Source organism: Myodes glareolus, chromosome 5 (assembly GCF_982192425.1).
Source record: "Myodes glareolus chromosome 5, mMyoGla1.1, whole genome shotgun sequence".
NCBI lineage: Eukaryota > Metazoa > Chordata > Mammalia > Rodentia > Cricetidae > Myodes > Myodes glareolus.
In genome coordinates this window covers 117,358,657-117,375,380 of record NC_142030.1, presented here as the reverse complement: position 1 = coordinate 117,375,380, position 16,724 = coordinate 117,358,657, and the positions used below count along the sequence as shown (strand labels likewise).

Genomic DNA, 16,724 nt, shown 5'->3' with positions numbered 1-16,724 from the left:
TTCCCCAAATAGCATTTGGATTATCACTAAACTATTAATACATACACTTAGAAAATAACAGTAATAGCATCCACACTTATAAATTACCTAATTCTGCCATTTGTAGAATTATCTTTGTTCCACAGCACAATTTCCACAATTCTTTTAGGGCATTGCATTTATTCATATGTTTTACTCTACACAAATAAATGTAGAATGTCGTTTTAAAATATAATTCTAAAGTTAGCCTCTTTATAATTTTTTGCATTCATTATTATTGGTATGTAAAAACTAATTATCTCAGAAGAGGAGTTCAAGCAAAAGGGAAGTCTATATGTTAGTTTAACTCTCTCTAGTGAAACAGTGAAGAGAAATAAAGTACACGGTGGTTCAAACTGACTGATTGATTCTGAGTCACAGAACACCAGCTGTTTTGATGTGCTCGGATTTGATTGTGATCACCTGAAAAGCTCAGTGCCTTCCATTTTCTGCCCTTCAAACTTATTATCATGTGCACTGTGCAACACGCTCGGTCATTTGCTTCTCCATGAATCTTTATTAAATGCTGTATTTTATGACTTCTGAATAGTGGCCTTCCTCCATAAAGAGAAACAGAATTGACTTATAATACACAATAAATAGGAAAGAAAACAACTGTGTTTGTGAAGCTTATTGATTTTTGGCTTGCAACCATTCAGAAACCGCATGCGAAAAAAAGAAAAAAAAAAACCTTACTCTGGTTTCTATTTACTGCAGGCACGGAACCCTAATAATGCAAGAGATACAAAATTAGCTACAAAACAAACTTCCTTATACAACCCCAAAACACAGAGGGATAAGAATTCATTACAAGAGTCTCACTTAAATCACTATGTTGTACTCTTCAGATAAACTTTACTTTCTATAATAAAATCAACAATAGTATAAATATAGAAGGTTTTCTCCACCCTCTCTTTCTTTCTCTCTCTCCGGGTATATCTGTGTGTATGTTGTATGTATGAGTGCTTTGAGAGTAGATAACATATCAATAATATAAAGCCAAAAGTTCCCTATATGATAAAGCAAAAACAGTTTTTTCCTTAGAAGTTTTTCCATCTTTCATATTTTTAACTATATACACAATAACAAACATGTATATCAATCAATAGACAAATACTTTAGACAGCAAACCAGTTCACAAGTTGAAGAAGAAACAAATCCACCTGGCCATTAGCTCTGTAATAACTATCATATAACTTTAAAAATTATTTCGATAAAGTTTTGGTATTCCATAGAGTATTTCAGAATGATAGAATATAAAGCATTCTGGTAAACAAACAAAATTAGGTACTTCTATTAACTATAGGACCTATAACCTGCAGTAAATTCAAGACCCCCAAATCCAATGACTGAAGGCAAAGTTACATAGAAACCCGAGGGGACAAAGAGGATGGGTGAAATAAGGTACGAAAACACAAAGAGACAGGAAGGCTAATATGCAACAGAGTGGATTAAAACTACTCTGTGATTTATTATGTGTTTCAAACATAGTGGATTAGCAGGAATATTCATGAAAGCACAAGTGTGCAGTGAGAGTGGGTAAGCAAGTCTGCCTTTCCAGAACCTAGCAGCTGACAGGATTTCTAGGCATCAGGACGATGTTGTGATCAAAGTAATCATATGGGCACAAAGAAGGAAGAGTTCCAGTTTCTCAGCTCTCATTTCTTCAGAGGAATTACATTTTTATTAAAACCAGATTTCTCCTTAGGACAAAAAGAAATAAATGCAAGGTAACCAAATTATATTACATAGATTATGATATGTCTAAGAGGGTTTTGTGACATTATTTTAGCACAAAAAAATATATCCAACTTTTATAATAATAAGCATTAACAGCAAATTATTTTTGGAATTCAGAACTTGGGTGGTAAGGGTGTTTACCTCTGATATATCCATATTAAACTTAACAATAAATAATTAAGTTTAAAAGTTTAAGTTGCATGGTAATTGATAACAAAAATTAGAAGAAACTAGATAAACTCTGAGTTTAAGCCTCACGCACATTAACCTACATGATGAAAATAATTGTCTTTCATAATAATAACAATTGCATCTTCGATTAATGCAAGGAATTAGAAAATGGTAAGAATAATCCTTGGCATGTGCAAATGTGAATAAAAATAGCTAGTAGAGTTATTGTTGTCATAATTAAATTCTGCGTAAGAAAAATTATCAGAACATTGAAGGTTGTTAGTGAACTGATGTTATTTTTTCTTTCAATGTTATCAATAGTAAAATTATTTAGATACCTGTTATCCTAAAAGAAAACATTCTAAAAAGAGAGATTTGATGTCAGGGCACCATACACTCACGAATCTAAAGTGATCATGACTGATCACTTGTTGGTGGAAGCTTTTAATTACTATCGAAAGACATTATTTTTGATAAACCAAACACTGGATTGAAACTGAAGTTGATTTAAATTAATCAAGGGTATCCACTGAATATGGGGAAAGAGAGCATAATAATAATGGGGCAAGAAAAATGGAGTCTACTTTATAACCTTAGGTACCTCTGTGATTTTATTTTCTGTACGTACAAAATTAAAAACCTGGAATAAATAATATTACAAAGTCTGAGGTTTTTTTTCAAGTCTCACATTTAGGATTTTGGCAATTGCTTAGAAGTAATACAGCCACTTTTACTGTAAAACTAGGATGAAAGGTCTATTGTGACTAATTAATGATGGAAAATTTAAGAAGTTTAAAATGCAATCAGAATGTAGAAGAAGCACTTGGCCTTCTTCTGAAGCACAGTGTGCTCTGTAAAAAGCCTTATTCAATTACTTGTATCGCCTCTTGATGATTTTTTTCTCATCTACAAAAAAATATTGCAGATTGATCAGAGTAACTAGAACATAGAGACAAGATGAGTCTAATCACTGAACATATCATGCCTCTTGAGATAATATCAATCAAGGAAAGGTACCTGAAAATTGTATGCTGTCTTGGTTAAATAAAGGATTTTAAGAGTAGGTAAAATGAGTGCTAACCTTAATACACATTTTGTTATTGTAACTGTGGAATTTAGAACATGCTAGATATTCAGTAAAAATTTAATAACACATAAAAGTCAATATATGAAGTCTTTGGCAACTCTAAAGTATTAATGAATATCAACCATTTTGTAAACAACTTTAATACATTTTGCTCTAGTATTTCAAATATATTATGTTCTTAATTATTTTTATTTTTTCTTTAAGAATGAAATATTACACCTGGATAATTTAATTGGTTTTGTGTACAAGAATGAATAGTTGGATTCTTTTGTGTGATACACATAGATGTGTCTGTAATATGCCTTACAGAAATTTTTTTGAAAACAAGAAAATAGTATCTATATAATTGTCCTATGAACTTACTGTGTTCATGTCTAATTCAACAAAAGTTTTTTCATGGTCAACATTCTCTATATCTTTGCTTCCTTTTCAACCCAATGTGATTCTCAAGTTAAAATGACTGCATGACATTTTGGCAGACTCATTGTGCACTGAGGTGGCCTATCATGTAAGAAAAAGATATCTCTAACTTTTACTTCAATAAAGATAAACAAAAGCATAACGACAACCCTGGAGTTATTTCTGCATATGGTTGTCAAATAGAAATAGCTAATATTTGAAATTTAATCAATATTGTGTAACTTCTTCAGACAGTTTTCCTGTGTCCTCATGATATGTATAATGGTATCATAGTACCATTTATGCTTGTGAATGACTTTAAGCACTGGAAAAGCTATATTTGTCAATATTTCATTATAAGATCAGTATTCTCATCTAATTTCTGTCCCAAAATGAGAATGCTACATCTTGCCTTAGCTTCTACAAACTGCACTGTTTTTCCTGCTGCCTTCTTATCTATATGAGTTTTACAGGCACATGTTAGCAAAGAATCCATGTCAGAAATAAACAGAGACTTCAGTGTCCATGCCCTTGTCTGGATATCCTGGCCTTGCAAAATAACTAACTTAGGTAGTCAACTCCCAAGTGTTCTGAAAAACTGACCTCTTTTCTACTGATGGTTCAGAAAAAGTATAAACAAATGTACTAATATAAAAAGGAGGTAATTTCTATATATTATGATCATCTTTGGCACGATTATCGATTTAGAACATTGTAATCGAGAAAAAAGTAATTCCTTATATGGAAAGAAATTTAAAATATCTTTACTATTTACATTTTATGGTTAATATTTATAATTTATTTATAATAATTTTGAATTTTTCTGAAGTTGTTTATATGAAATATCACTACAAATAATACTATGATAAGCATAATACACTTAAGAATCAGTCATATTAAATATCAGAACCTTAGAAATGAAATGCTAAATGTATTGAAGCTAGAGGAAAAAAAGATGTTGAGCATCAATCAATCTGACAGCATTTACTTAACCAACATCAGTTATTTGTACTGAAATAACTGCATCAGCAACCACTTTGCACCAAACATTAGTTTCACCATATGTGTAAAGAATGATTTCAGAGAATATTATTTATTAGATATTTAGGCTTACTAGGGAATACCATTGCATCAAGATGAAATCATTATTATAATTTTTGACTATTTTCATTTCTAACAATTTCTGTGGAATCACTTTTAAAATTTAAACAAGTATCTGCCATGAACTTAATTAAACATTTTATTTATAGTTAGAAGCAATGACTGAAGGCCCATCACTAACCAAAAAAATAGTATAAGTTTTGATATTTCAGCATTTCACCAATCAGAAAAAGTGCAAATTGCCGAAAGCCTGAGTCATCTGAATTGAAGTTAGCATACTAGGAATATGATAAGCAATGTAAAGCAGCTCGTGTTCAGCCTCGTCACATTAGCAGATAACTATAAGGACTTTTAAAACATACCTAAGAACACATTAAGGACTGGATACATGGTCAAGCCATTGAAATGCTAAGTTCACAGCTAAAAGTAAAGGTGCATGGAGGTGCACTCTCTGACTCTAGCACCTAGGTGACTAAGGCAGGAGTATTAAACATTCAAGACTATTCTAGATTATTCACAGACACATTAATTGAAAAACAAATATAAAAAGCAATTAAAAGATTGTCAATGTACATACTCATTACTGTGTTTTCAAAAAAGCACACTGTGCTAAATGCTTTATAGAAACAGATGTGATGTGTGTGAGCATACATAATATAAAGAAAATAGATAAATGGCTAATATTTTGTAGAAATTGTAATGTATTTTTATTCCATTATAAATAAGCAGCAGATTATCTCAAAACTTCTGCTTCCAGTTGCACTAAACTCAAGGCAAGAATCAACTGCATGAAGCCTAGTTCTGAAACTGCTTTAATATAGTTAATAATCTCACACTAAGACATAATTTATTTTCTCTTGATATTATTGTTTTAAAGAAAGAGGGCCTAGCACTTTAAAATTAGTAAAGTTAATGATAAGATAAAGCATGATAGTCCAAAATTAAGTATAATAGTAAAGTAAATATAATGATAAACTGCATTTTTTAAAGAAACATAATAGTAGAACAATTTATTTGAAGGCTGTTAATGCATTTAATAATATGAACCATGAGACCAAGAAACAAATCCCTAATAGCTGCCTGACAAACAGTTGTAGAATCTAATTGCTATTCCTTGGGATGAGTTCTTTTCTTATTATTAATAATCAGTAATAAAAAATTATGATTGTAACAATAACAAATAAAGAACTACAGTGTTGTTGTTTTATTGGGAGAAATTGTCATGTCCAAGATAGCTTTAGACTTTCAGTACATTTTTAATGACTCCTTATGAAAGACAAACAACACGTTTGTTTAAAAGCGGAAATGTAAGAACAAAGTAGTTAGAAGGTATTCTACAGAATCAGGATTGCATTAGAGCAGTTTTCCACTTCTTGTTCTTTAGCTCAGTCTGGAATGGAGACAGTTTGTTGTTCTGCACATGATCCCTAGAAGAAAATGGCTTAACATAATTTCAAGGAAGAATTTCCATATACATATGTATATATAAAGAATAAATGTAAATATGCACATATATATATATATATATATATATATATATATATATATCCTTTTAAGAGCTTCATGAACCCTTTCTTCCCCAGAATAGCAAGAACCTGTCACCAATGAGGACCTTCCTGTTATTTATCTAGGTCCACAAAGTTAGAGTCATCGGCTTGGCATAATGTATATTACATCCTCATTGTTGCTTTTATTTATTTATAGAATAGAATCATTTAATACATTCTTTAAAAAGATACATTGTAATATCTTTCAATTTGTGACTGAGCACAAGAATTCTGCATTTGAGAAAAGACTGAGGCAAGAAACCTCTCAGAGTATTTGTCACATTTCATTTCCGACTATGTCATTACAAGCAAGCTAGTAAGGGCAATTTCTGTGAAATAGTCAAAGAAAATGTCGCTTCTGTGTTAGGAATGCAGTACTTTGGTTTTCTTGAGAGTTCATGTTAGAGAAAAACATGAAGAATTCATAAATATTCTGCTCCTGATACTGGAAGGTGTTGATAAAACCACAGATAAGTAACATAAGCCACAGAAATGAATTCTACAGAAACCTCATGAAATATCCAAGGTCACAAAACTCTTACTGATAGTAGTGAGCTCAAAGAAATGATGGCAGTGTTTTTAATATTTGCTAAGTTTTATTTAGGTAGTCAGTCCCTTTGATATGTTTATTCTTTGGATTTCCCATCTTCCTGATGAGTAAAGGATGTGCAATAATATTTAACTTTTTTAAAAAACTTGGAATTTTTAAGGTAGAAAATCATTTTGATTATTATTCAGAAGGACAGGGATGACAGGATAAAGGCAGGGGGTTAAAGGACCCCTTTTCTAACAAATTTACTATATTAAAAAATAAACAAAGCGTTGTATCCAAATTAAGATTACCTTCTTTCAACTAAAATACCTTGACAATCGAAAAGCGAGTTAACACACTAAAAAGTTAACCGTTTCCATTGAAGAACTGAACAATATTCTACTGGGAATTTTAGATATAAGGCTTCAATTTAGAAAAGTATTTTAGAATATAAAATAAATAAATAGGACCAATTTGTCAAAATTGCAAACATAACAGCTGTACATTATGGGTTGTTACTATCAATCCTACCACTTAAAGATGTCTGCTATTATTATAGTTCAAAATTTCATTTTTACTATCTCACTGGGCAGTAGCTGAATCTTTATACTGTTTAAAGTGTTTTCATAATATTTTGTGACTTTAATTTTGGTGAAATTCCACCTCATTGTATTATAAATTTATATATATATGTATATATGTATATAATTGTTTCACATATATGAATATATATACATATTTTATTTCAATTAGTAAGTCTTGGAATTTGCTGTGATATGAGGTTTCTCTGTAATGAAACCATGATGAAACCCATTAGCTCCCTAGGCCACACAACATTATAACCACAGACCACACAATCTCCTACTGATTACTAGCCTAAGTATACAAGCAGGGGCCCTGGAAATGAATAAGAGACTGTAGTGTGCATCTGTTTATCAAGCATGGGGGGAAAACCTTCCCTAAGTGAATTATAGAGCCTATTTAACTGAAGCACAGACAACCACTACTATAAAAGAAAGAAATAAACCAGAGAAAGATACATAGTTTATATTGAAAGAGGAGAGAAGCCTATATAAATTCAAAACTATAGTAACAAAACACAGATGTTCTGTGTTATTTATGTAATAACTAAATGTACTCGCATTGTATTCACATAGTTACCTCTTTATATTTTTTTCTTATAAGAAATCATGGCTTTTCCAATTTTAAATTTTAATTTGCACTTGGATTTACCTTATGCCATGTGTGATTTCCATTATTTCCATGAAAGGCTTCAAGTTTCAGTGAACAGTTACAAAAGAGCAGGAAGCAAAGTCTATATTAATGAAAAGTCTATACTATAATAAGAAATAAATGTACAGGCAGACATTTGCATTTTCAATTGCTCTGGAAACTTTGTCACTGAAGAAGCCTGCCTGCAGAGTGACAAGGTGGGGGAGGGACAGTGATCAGAGGGGCGTCTCTGTAGAACCAACAAATTCCCAGAGGAGGCACTGTTGCACTGTTGGTCACAGTTAGATCTTTGCTGCTTGTTAGAGGCAAGGGAGATGGTCACACAGGGCTCTGTTTCATGGCTTGGTAGCTTTTCCTCAGCTCAGGAAGGAGAACCAGACTCCTTTACTCAAGGTAGGAACACTTGCACAGTAGTCCTTTTTTTTAACACATGTATACTGGTTATTCTAGAAGTTTGTGAAACTCCCAATTTAAGATCTTACTTTAAAACCTTCCAAGCAAATAAGAACATTTTTTTTTCTTTTTCAATCAGGAGAGAGAGAGCACTGTGATGCAATGAGAGCTGTTAGTGAAATTAATGTAAACCGTGTAAACTTCAGGAAAATTGAAATCACTCAGCAATAAATATGTCCAACAGGAAACAAGTTGTGAATTTATTACTTTATAGCACATTTCTGAAATATCTAATAATGTATTGAACTTGAAACACAGATGCATTGACCTTGTGTTACCTACATACAGTTTGAGAACTTCAGACCAGTGTTGTCATTTAGAAGTTAAAATACTGAATAATAGGATTGCTGGTAGGAAAATTATGTCTGAGAGGAGACTTTAGTTTGATTTTCCAGACCAAAGAAGACTGAATAGTGGAAAAAAAAAATGTGCTCTCGTCTCTTCCTTGTCCTTTGTACACTAAAATCGAGAGTAAATTCAAGGAGTCACAGGAATATAGATGCCTTACAAGTACCCTTTTCCAAAAAAGGAACAGTTCGTTGCTATTAAATAAATAAAAACAGATTTAGGAAGACTTGTGTCAACTGATAGCTAGCAAAATTCTTATAACCTATCACAGTCCTTAACTACAATAAGATCTCACAAGTCCACATGGCCTTTCACTGCAAACCCTCAAGGAGGATGGGCTGTGCTACTGCTTTATTTTTCTTTACACACACATATTTTCAGCAACCTTTCTCAGACAAAACAATTAAAACTGATGTTGCATCAATGCTCCCTGATAGTCACTGACCACTAGGAAGCAAACAAGAAAGATTTCCATTGAGTTGTGACCTAACTAGCACCCGTACTTTAGTATTTTATGTTCTGGTTTTCAAAATACCCCCCAAGAATGAAGAAAAACAGTTTTATTGCATTTCTTTTTCATGAGAAATAACAAGAAAAACATTTGGGTCAACACAGTGTCTAACTAGTTTTTGGAAAAGAAGCTATTGTTGTGGATTTCTGAGAACTACAAATATAATTGCTTCCTCTCTTAGCCCTTCAGTCCTTAACAACTTCCCCTTATAAAGACGAAAAACTACTTTGATGTTGCTGACAGTGCATCAGCACAAACTTTCCTTCATCAAACCTCTTTACAATACACATTTTTGTGTTAACAATTTGCCTTTAACAATGTATATTGTCAATCGCAATGTCAATATAGTGATATTAAATTTTACTCTCTTTATGGACTCAGATATAAAGTATAAAGTTCTGTCCACTTGCCTGTGAACAACAACAACAACAAAAAAACTGAGTTGGCAGACATCCTACGGTGAAGGGCAAGCCTTACTTTTATAGATACTGAATTTAGCACATGACCTGAAAAGGACAAAATTTTTTCTTGCAAAGTAAAAAGTGTTTTACAAATATTCATGATTTAGTATGCAGCTCTCCAGTCTTGAGATGCTCCAGCTTTTTTCAAAACCTAATGATTTCCCCAATGCTGGGTTAACTTATTTGATAATCTTTACTCACCTGAACTATGACATCTAAATCCGAAGGGTTAAGGATCTAAAACATGAAGGCATTCAAAGCAAAGGTCCTTTTGTGTTAATCCAAGATAGAAGGCAGATAACGAGCAACTAGCCTTGTGCCAAGTGAACCCACGAAGAAATCCAAATCCAGCATGCTTTCCAGAGAAGCAGGGCGTCCTTTTCCCTTCTCACACCTAAGGTACAACCAGAGGAGCCGGAGGCAAACCCTGCAGATGCACCCGATCAGCGGAATACTAATTAAAGGGGGCGGGTTAAGGAGCGGAAGAAACCTTAGGCGAGCTCCACATTCACATAAGGCCAAAGGGGTCTAGGGCACACAGTTTAAAAGACTCCTGCTCTCACAGGCACACACCTCCTTCCAGGCTCAGACCTCTGCAGAAGCTGGCGGCTGCACAGGCTGCCCGGAGTTGCGCCAGCATCAGTCCATGGTGTCTGCTAGGTACCTTTTTGAGGACAGCGGCGCAGAAGGCGGCTGATTACCTCTGCATCTGGAGTGTTTTGGGGGATTCGCTCTCACCCTACTTCCCTCGCGTTGCACCTGGTATCTGTCAACACTGCTTTTCCGGCCAAGCGCCTGTGAGCTCAGTCCTCACGCCTGTCCTACCAGGCAGAAGCACGTCTCACGACAGCGCTCAATAACTTGGAAACGCCGCGGGAAACTCCGCACGGATACCCCCGCCCGCTCTCTGTTCACAGATCTGTCCTGCTCCCCGCGGTGCGCTGCAAAGGCGCGCTTCTGCTGGGAGACCTTCCCAGCCCCATGGCGGGCACACACACTCACCTAGTGCCTCGCTACTCTACCAGCCGCGTCAGCGCCCTGAAAACACGGCATTTGCATCCGAAAGGATGCGGCTTGGCGTGGGGGTTGGGGTGGGGGTTGGGGGAACGGCGCAGTACTGGCAGCTAAGAGAGCCAGGCAGACATGGAGGCAGGAGATCCGCACCTGCTCAGCCAACAGCCACCGCTCTTCCTCCAATCACAGAGGACTCCGCAGGGCGAGAGGATTCTGTGAGGCCTTGCATGCCAGGGTCCCACTCCCTGCGGGGTCTAGAAGAGCTACCGTCCGTCTGTCGGGGGTGTTTCGTCCCCACTCCCGCCACACACACACACACAATCTCCTTTGCACTGTAGCCTCGGGTACCAGGTCTGAAGCCAACGGAAGCGCGCGTGCCAGGAGAGGGCTAGAGAGCCAGCGTTGATGACAGAGAGAGGGCGCGCGGATGCCGGCTCAGAAATGAGCTCTAGAGGGTGACGCGCATCCCAGCGGGTGACCATTGAAAGCAGCCGGCGGGAGAAGCTATTGACACTTCAGGACTTCTTGAAAGGCGGGATAGACTATTGGTTGTTTTTGCCAAGAGAGAGTCGCTTAGCCACCTGCGGACCCACACACCCACATCTGCGAATCCTCCTGCACCTCCTGACTGACTGATCTGGGCAGATGGATTCCTTTGCAGCGAAATAAAAAAAGACGGTTAAAAGTGGGAGGGACTCTAGCTCCCCTACATTCCTCCCTGCCCCAAAATATTTGAATCTGAAAGGAGAGAGAGAGAGAGAGAGAGAGAGAGAGAGAGAGAGAGAGAGAGAGAGAGAGAGAGAGAGAGAGAGAGAGAGAGAGAGAGAGAGGAGAGAAAGACTTGAGTTTTGAGAATTCTTTTTTTTCAAGCACCCCTCACCCTGGCCGCCCCCTTCCTGCCTTAGCCTGTCTAGGAAACCTTTAGCAATTAAGCTCTTGAAGCACACGAATGCAGTCACAAAAATAATCAAAACTTACAGTTTTCTTGCTTGATAGTCTTGTCCTTTCATTCTCCTCAGACTGCCCTACTTTTACTTTCTTTTACTTGCAGAAAATGTACTCGCCTGTTGTGCTCTTTTAGGCTAAACTTCCGAGGTGTGTGATTTCCAAGCAACGTGGAATTCTAGAACGTAGTGAATACTGCGACGGGATCGCAGCACAATGGAATACGCTTTCTTTGCCTCTGTTGGGTGTTCGATTTAAACTGGTAACTTGGTGTTGGGTCACAGAGATGAGAGTTGAACAGATCAGTGTGGTGTTGGTTGCTTTTCGTTTTTCCCGTTTATCTAATGGCCTCCTTTTCCGACTTACACAACACAAGCAGCAGTTCCACAAGAGGAGCAAAGACTTGCCATACAGTCTCTGAGCCCTTGATTTCTCATTCACTGGAGCAGCCTTGCTCTCCACCCAGTTCAGTCAGTCCTGATGTTTTAACTTCCATTTCCCTACACACTGCCTGGATTTAAAGTGACTAAGGATGGAGGATTGTGAAATCAAAATAATAAATATATAATGTGTAATATATGTAATATTATTAACAATGTGTAATAAAATATGTGATTATATATGTGTAATAATGTGTAATGTGTAATAAATATGTATGTGTAATAATAAATATATAATGTGTAAACTTCAATTCTGTGCTAGTAATCCAGTCTCTTTGAACTTCTGATAATTTTTGTACCTCCTTATTTGCTATTATTTTACTTCATGTTAATTTTTCCAAGACTTTTCTTCTCTGCCAAAAAAGACTTCATTGTCAGATATCGATATCTAGACCTTAAACCTGGGCATTGTGGTTTCAATTTCTTGAAAGGCTCAAATCCTAAGTTTTTTCTGGCTACTGGCATGCAGTCTGCAATTCTGTTTGTTTTCTGCTGTCTAACTTTGCACACTCTTGCTTTGCGTAATTTAAATGCCTTTTGGAACATTAACTTTTCTTGTACCTTTTCTGTACTAAAAACTACAGGACAAGGATTCAGTACAAACTAAATAAAAGGATGTTCGGCCCTTGTAATAAATGTTTTTGTAACCAAGGGAATCTCTGAATGCACTTTGACATTTGCCTGTGATCATATTAGGCTACTTGCAAATTGCTCTCTGCACGCCTGGGTCATTCAACTGAAAAAGATGAAACTGTGATTGTTGATCAATGCAATCAACCACAATGCCATCTTTTGAATTTACTTTTGTAAAAGATGTCCCCATGTAGCTTTAAATTTCAAACTTTTTATGTAGTCACTGCTAACATTGAGTTCCAGATCCTCTTTTTAAAGCAAAGAGCATTATATAAAATAAAAACATCAATAACAGCAAAAACAATTTATTTTAATGACACTTCGTTTTCTGCTTTTTTTCCCTCTTCATTAAGCCTGTGCAGAAAGACAGGTTATAAATTTGGGCTTGTCATCCTAAATGAGATATTATTATTTTACCTGACTTCCTTAAAAAACTTTCCCTAAAACAGAACCTATACCAGCATAGTGATAGGTGTGAAATGTGTTCAGTCATCCAGAGTACAGGTCCTGGTCATCATGTTTGCCAGCAGGTATTCACCTAGCTTCTCATCCCACAGGAAGGTCTAGATTACTTTCCATGAGAAAATATAGCATCTATGATAATAAAACAAAAGCAGAGAGAAACTGGCCATTTGCTAGCCAGATGATTTTTTGTTGTGACAAAACATGTGTGTGTGTGTGAGAGAGAGAAAGAGAAAGAGAGAGAAAGAGAGAGAGAGAGAGAGGAGAAAGGAGGGAGGGCCAGAGACTGAGATCCGCACAATCAAAGGTTTTTATTTCTTCATTATTATATAAGCTTAATTGATACACTATAAATTTCTTTTTTCATTACTTATAAAAGCCTTTTCAGTTTGATGAAATTATACTTTCAGAACAGAAAAAAAATTGAGTTAGTCTATCATAGCTTCCTTTAGGATGGAAACCATTTTCATCTTCTAAAGTAGGTGATGAGATTACCACTCGTATCAACTTCACATCCAGTTTATTCATATATTTCTTTAAAACCAATATTTAGGCACACTATTGGCTCGGTGTGGGTAAATACCCTAGCCACCAAGCCTGATGCACTCAATTATGTCCCTGGGTCTCACAGAGTGGAAGACAAGAACTGAGGCCTACTTCTTTTCTTCTACCATGTATTCACAATGTCATACTCATGTGCACACATACACTTAAACATTCACGCACTCTTACACATACTCAGAAATGCACTTATATACATACATAAACATGTATGCATGTACACACAGAATAGTAAATAGATAGATAAACATAAATAATATAATCTAAAATATAATTCAGATAATTGATAGCTATTAATTGCAAAGAACTTATGTTTGGCAAATCAGTTCAAAACATTCTTGGTAGCTAGAGGCTGAGAAGAACCAAGCATGTGGAAGCTCAAAATGTTATCTTTGAGACAAGATCTCTAAAAGCTGAGTTATTTGTCACAATCTCTTTTAGTATAAACATAATGTCCATAAGATATATTTTCCTTGTATTTTCATTTTCTGAAGTTGTCTGTTTTTACTTTATTGTGCCTAGGAATGCATAGATTGTTTTCTTAAAGAAGCAACATTTTAGATGAAAGATTCTACCTCATGTAGTCTGTTCAGTTATTTGGTAAACAAGATCAGAACTATCCTTTTTTGGTCTCTGAGGCTGGTGATAGATTATATAAATGTCTTAAATTCAGGACCTTCCAATATATTATGAAACAGTGTATGCAGACATATTCATGCAGCATGTAGTGAGGAAGACACACAACTTCAAGTGTGAAAACAGAAAGAAGTATAAAAAGGGAAGATAAATGTATTTGTGACTCTCTAGGAGGATAGGAGTATTGTGTTGAAAAGTTTTGTTTGTTTTTGTTGTTGATGATGATGATTTTAGCAGGAAAGGATCATGTTTTGTTAGAAGAAATCTATTGGAAGCATTAAACCTGTCTTTGTTTGAAGGTTATGGAAATGTTTGTTATTTTGTTCAAAAATGGACAATGAAAGTCTTGGGTTAGACTATTTTAATGACATCAGTCATATATGAATATCCTTTCTATATAGTCAGCAAACATAAGTATATTTAAAGATTTCTTGAGTAAAATTATAGATATTATATTACACAACATATATTTAATAATATCTTATTTATGAACATTGACATTACTGAAAATGTTTAGGTCTATCTACATCTGAGTCAAGATTCCAAGATGAAGGAGTGGACAACTCCCATTCATTCTCTAAGGATTCAAGCAAGGTGTTGCTTTAACTCTGAGTTTGAAGTAATATACTCCACAGTGAGTTTGGAAGGCAAGTCTCACAGGAATGAAGCAGACAAAATGGAATGTAGAGGTAAAGTATACACTTCAATTTTTGTTCTGCAAATAACCTCTCCAACTAGTCCATATATTGATGGTTCCTCACTCAGCTTGAGAACACCTGAGATACAGAGGTTTAGGGGTTAACATCTCAAAACAGAACTTTAATTTAATGTTGCAACATGTCAAGTTTCTCAATATTTTCTTACTAAGTAACAAATCAAAACAGAGAAGCATTTGATTTGATTTGGTATCAAATGCCAAAGAGAGAGTGAACATTTAAATATTTAAATAGCATATGATATGATACTACAGATGTGCCATTGTATCTCTGGATTCAATATAGTTGGGATAAAAACTACTTTTTAAAATGCAACTCAAATCCAAACTGTCTGAAATAATACAACTAAGTTTATGTTGTCTCTTGAATTATAGTTTTTCTATAAAAGCCTTCTAAAACCTTGAGAGAAAAGGCAATAATGCATAATGCATATTTGTACTGAAAACTGGTCTATCTATCATTTTGTGATAAGCTAAAGAATCTTTCGCAAAGTGGGTTTTTACACTAAAACAACATAGTTAAAAAATATTTATGAAATATTTGTACACCTGTGTGTAGCAGGTTTAAAGACACAAAATGAAGAATCTACTAAGAATGTAAGGCCAAGCAAGCTTCAAGGGAAGAGTTCACATATATATTCAAAGCTATGTAAAAAAAAAAAAAAGAAACAAAAAAAGAAAAACTTTACATATAAGTGAATAGCAAACAGTGAAGTACAGGATTTAAAGAAGAAGCATGTGAATTCTGTCACATATTTTACCACAGTGTGTGAAGATGTGTTGCTAATTTACCGTGCCTCCCTAAGGCATCTGATTGATTTAATAAAGAGCTGAATCACCAAAAGCTAGGCAGGAAAGGTTAGACAGGACTTCTAAACATATAAAGGACTCTGGCAAGAAGAGAGGCAGATTTCACCAGTAAGATGTCGAGGGAGACAAGCATACATTGTAGATTGTGGATAAAGCGCCATGTGACAGAACTTAGAAAAATAGAAATGGGTTAATTTAAGTTGTAAGAGCTAGTTGGAAACAAACCTAAGCTAAGGTCAAGAATTTATAATTAAAATAGGTCTCTGTGTCATTATTTAGGGGTTGGTGGCCCAAAGTCTGATAACATATGTATGCTAGTTAGAGAATTGTAATAGCATGCAGTGACCTAATACTTCATGTTTGCCTCAACAAATTAATAAAATGGACACAGAAATTATGAGAAAGATCAGAGAAATACTTGAAAACTTCTATCTTAAACAAAGGTTTAATGAAATTTTAATTAAAATAAAGGAAGTTCTCATGAATATTTTGTTGCTGTTATTAATCAGAAAGAGGCTTCCTGTAGATACTCTCAGTTATTCCACCTTTATGTGTGTGTGGGACACAGCTCCTTACTCTCCTCATAGATGTTGTACTTATTTTAGTAGCACTAACCTCACTGCCCTCTGTGTGTGCTTGCTGTGAGTTCTGCATGCTTTATTGCTGGTAGTACTCAATTTTATTTAGTGCTCTCTGAACACACATAAAGTGTGCAGGCAGAAATGACCTTACTTCCAGCAGCAGCATAGAGCCAAGAGTTCAAGTCCCTCATGTGTGTGACTTTGGGGATAAATTCATATTCAAAAGGAATACCCAGTAAAGGAAAATAGGAGTAAAGGAAGAAGACTTTTATAAAATAAGACATTTTCTTCAAAGATAAAATTTTAGGAAGTTAAGAATGCTTAAT

General features: G+C 35.1%; 1 protein-coding gene across 3 annotated transcripts in view; it reads right to left on the bottom strand.

Moving 5' to 3' along the window:
• Cdh7 (cadherin 7) overlaps positions 1-11,053 on the bottom strand; it is a 184,266-nt gene extending 173,213 nt beyond the window's left edge. The window contains exon 1 of one of the 3 annotated variants that reach the window (XM_048443885.3): positions 10,766-11,053. The gene's annotated coding sequence lies outside the window, so the exon portion shown is untranslated. The other 2 variants (XM_048443887.3, XM_048443884.3) reach the window with 2 other exon arrangements.
• Positions 11,054-16,724: the final 5,671 nt, after the last annotated feature.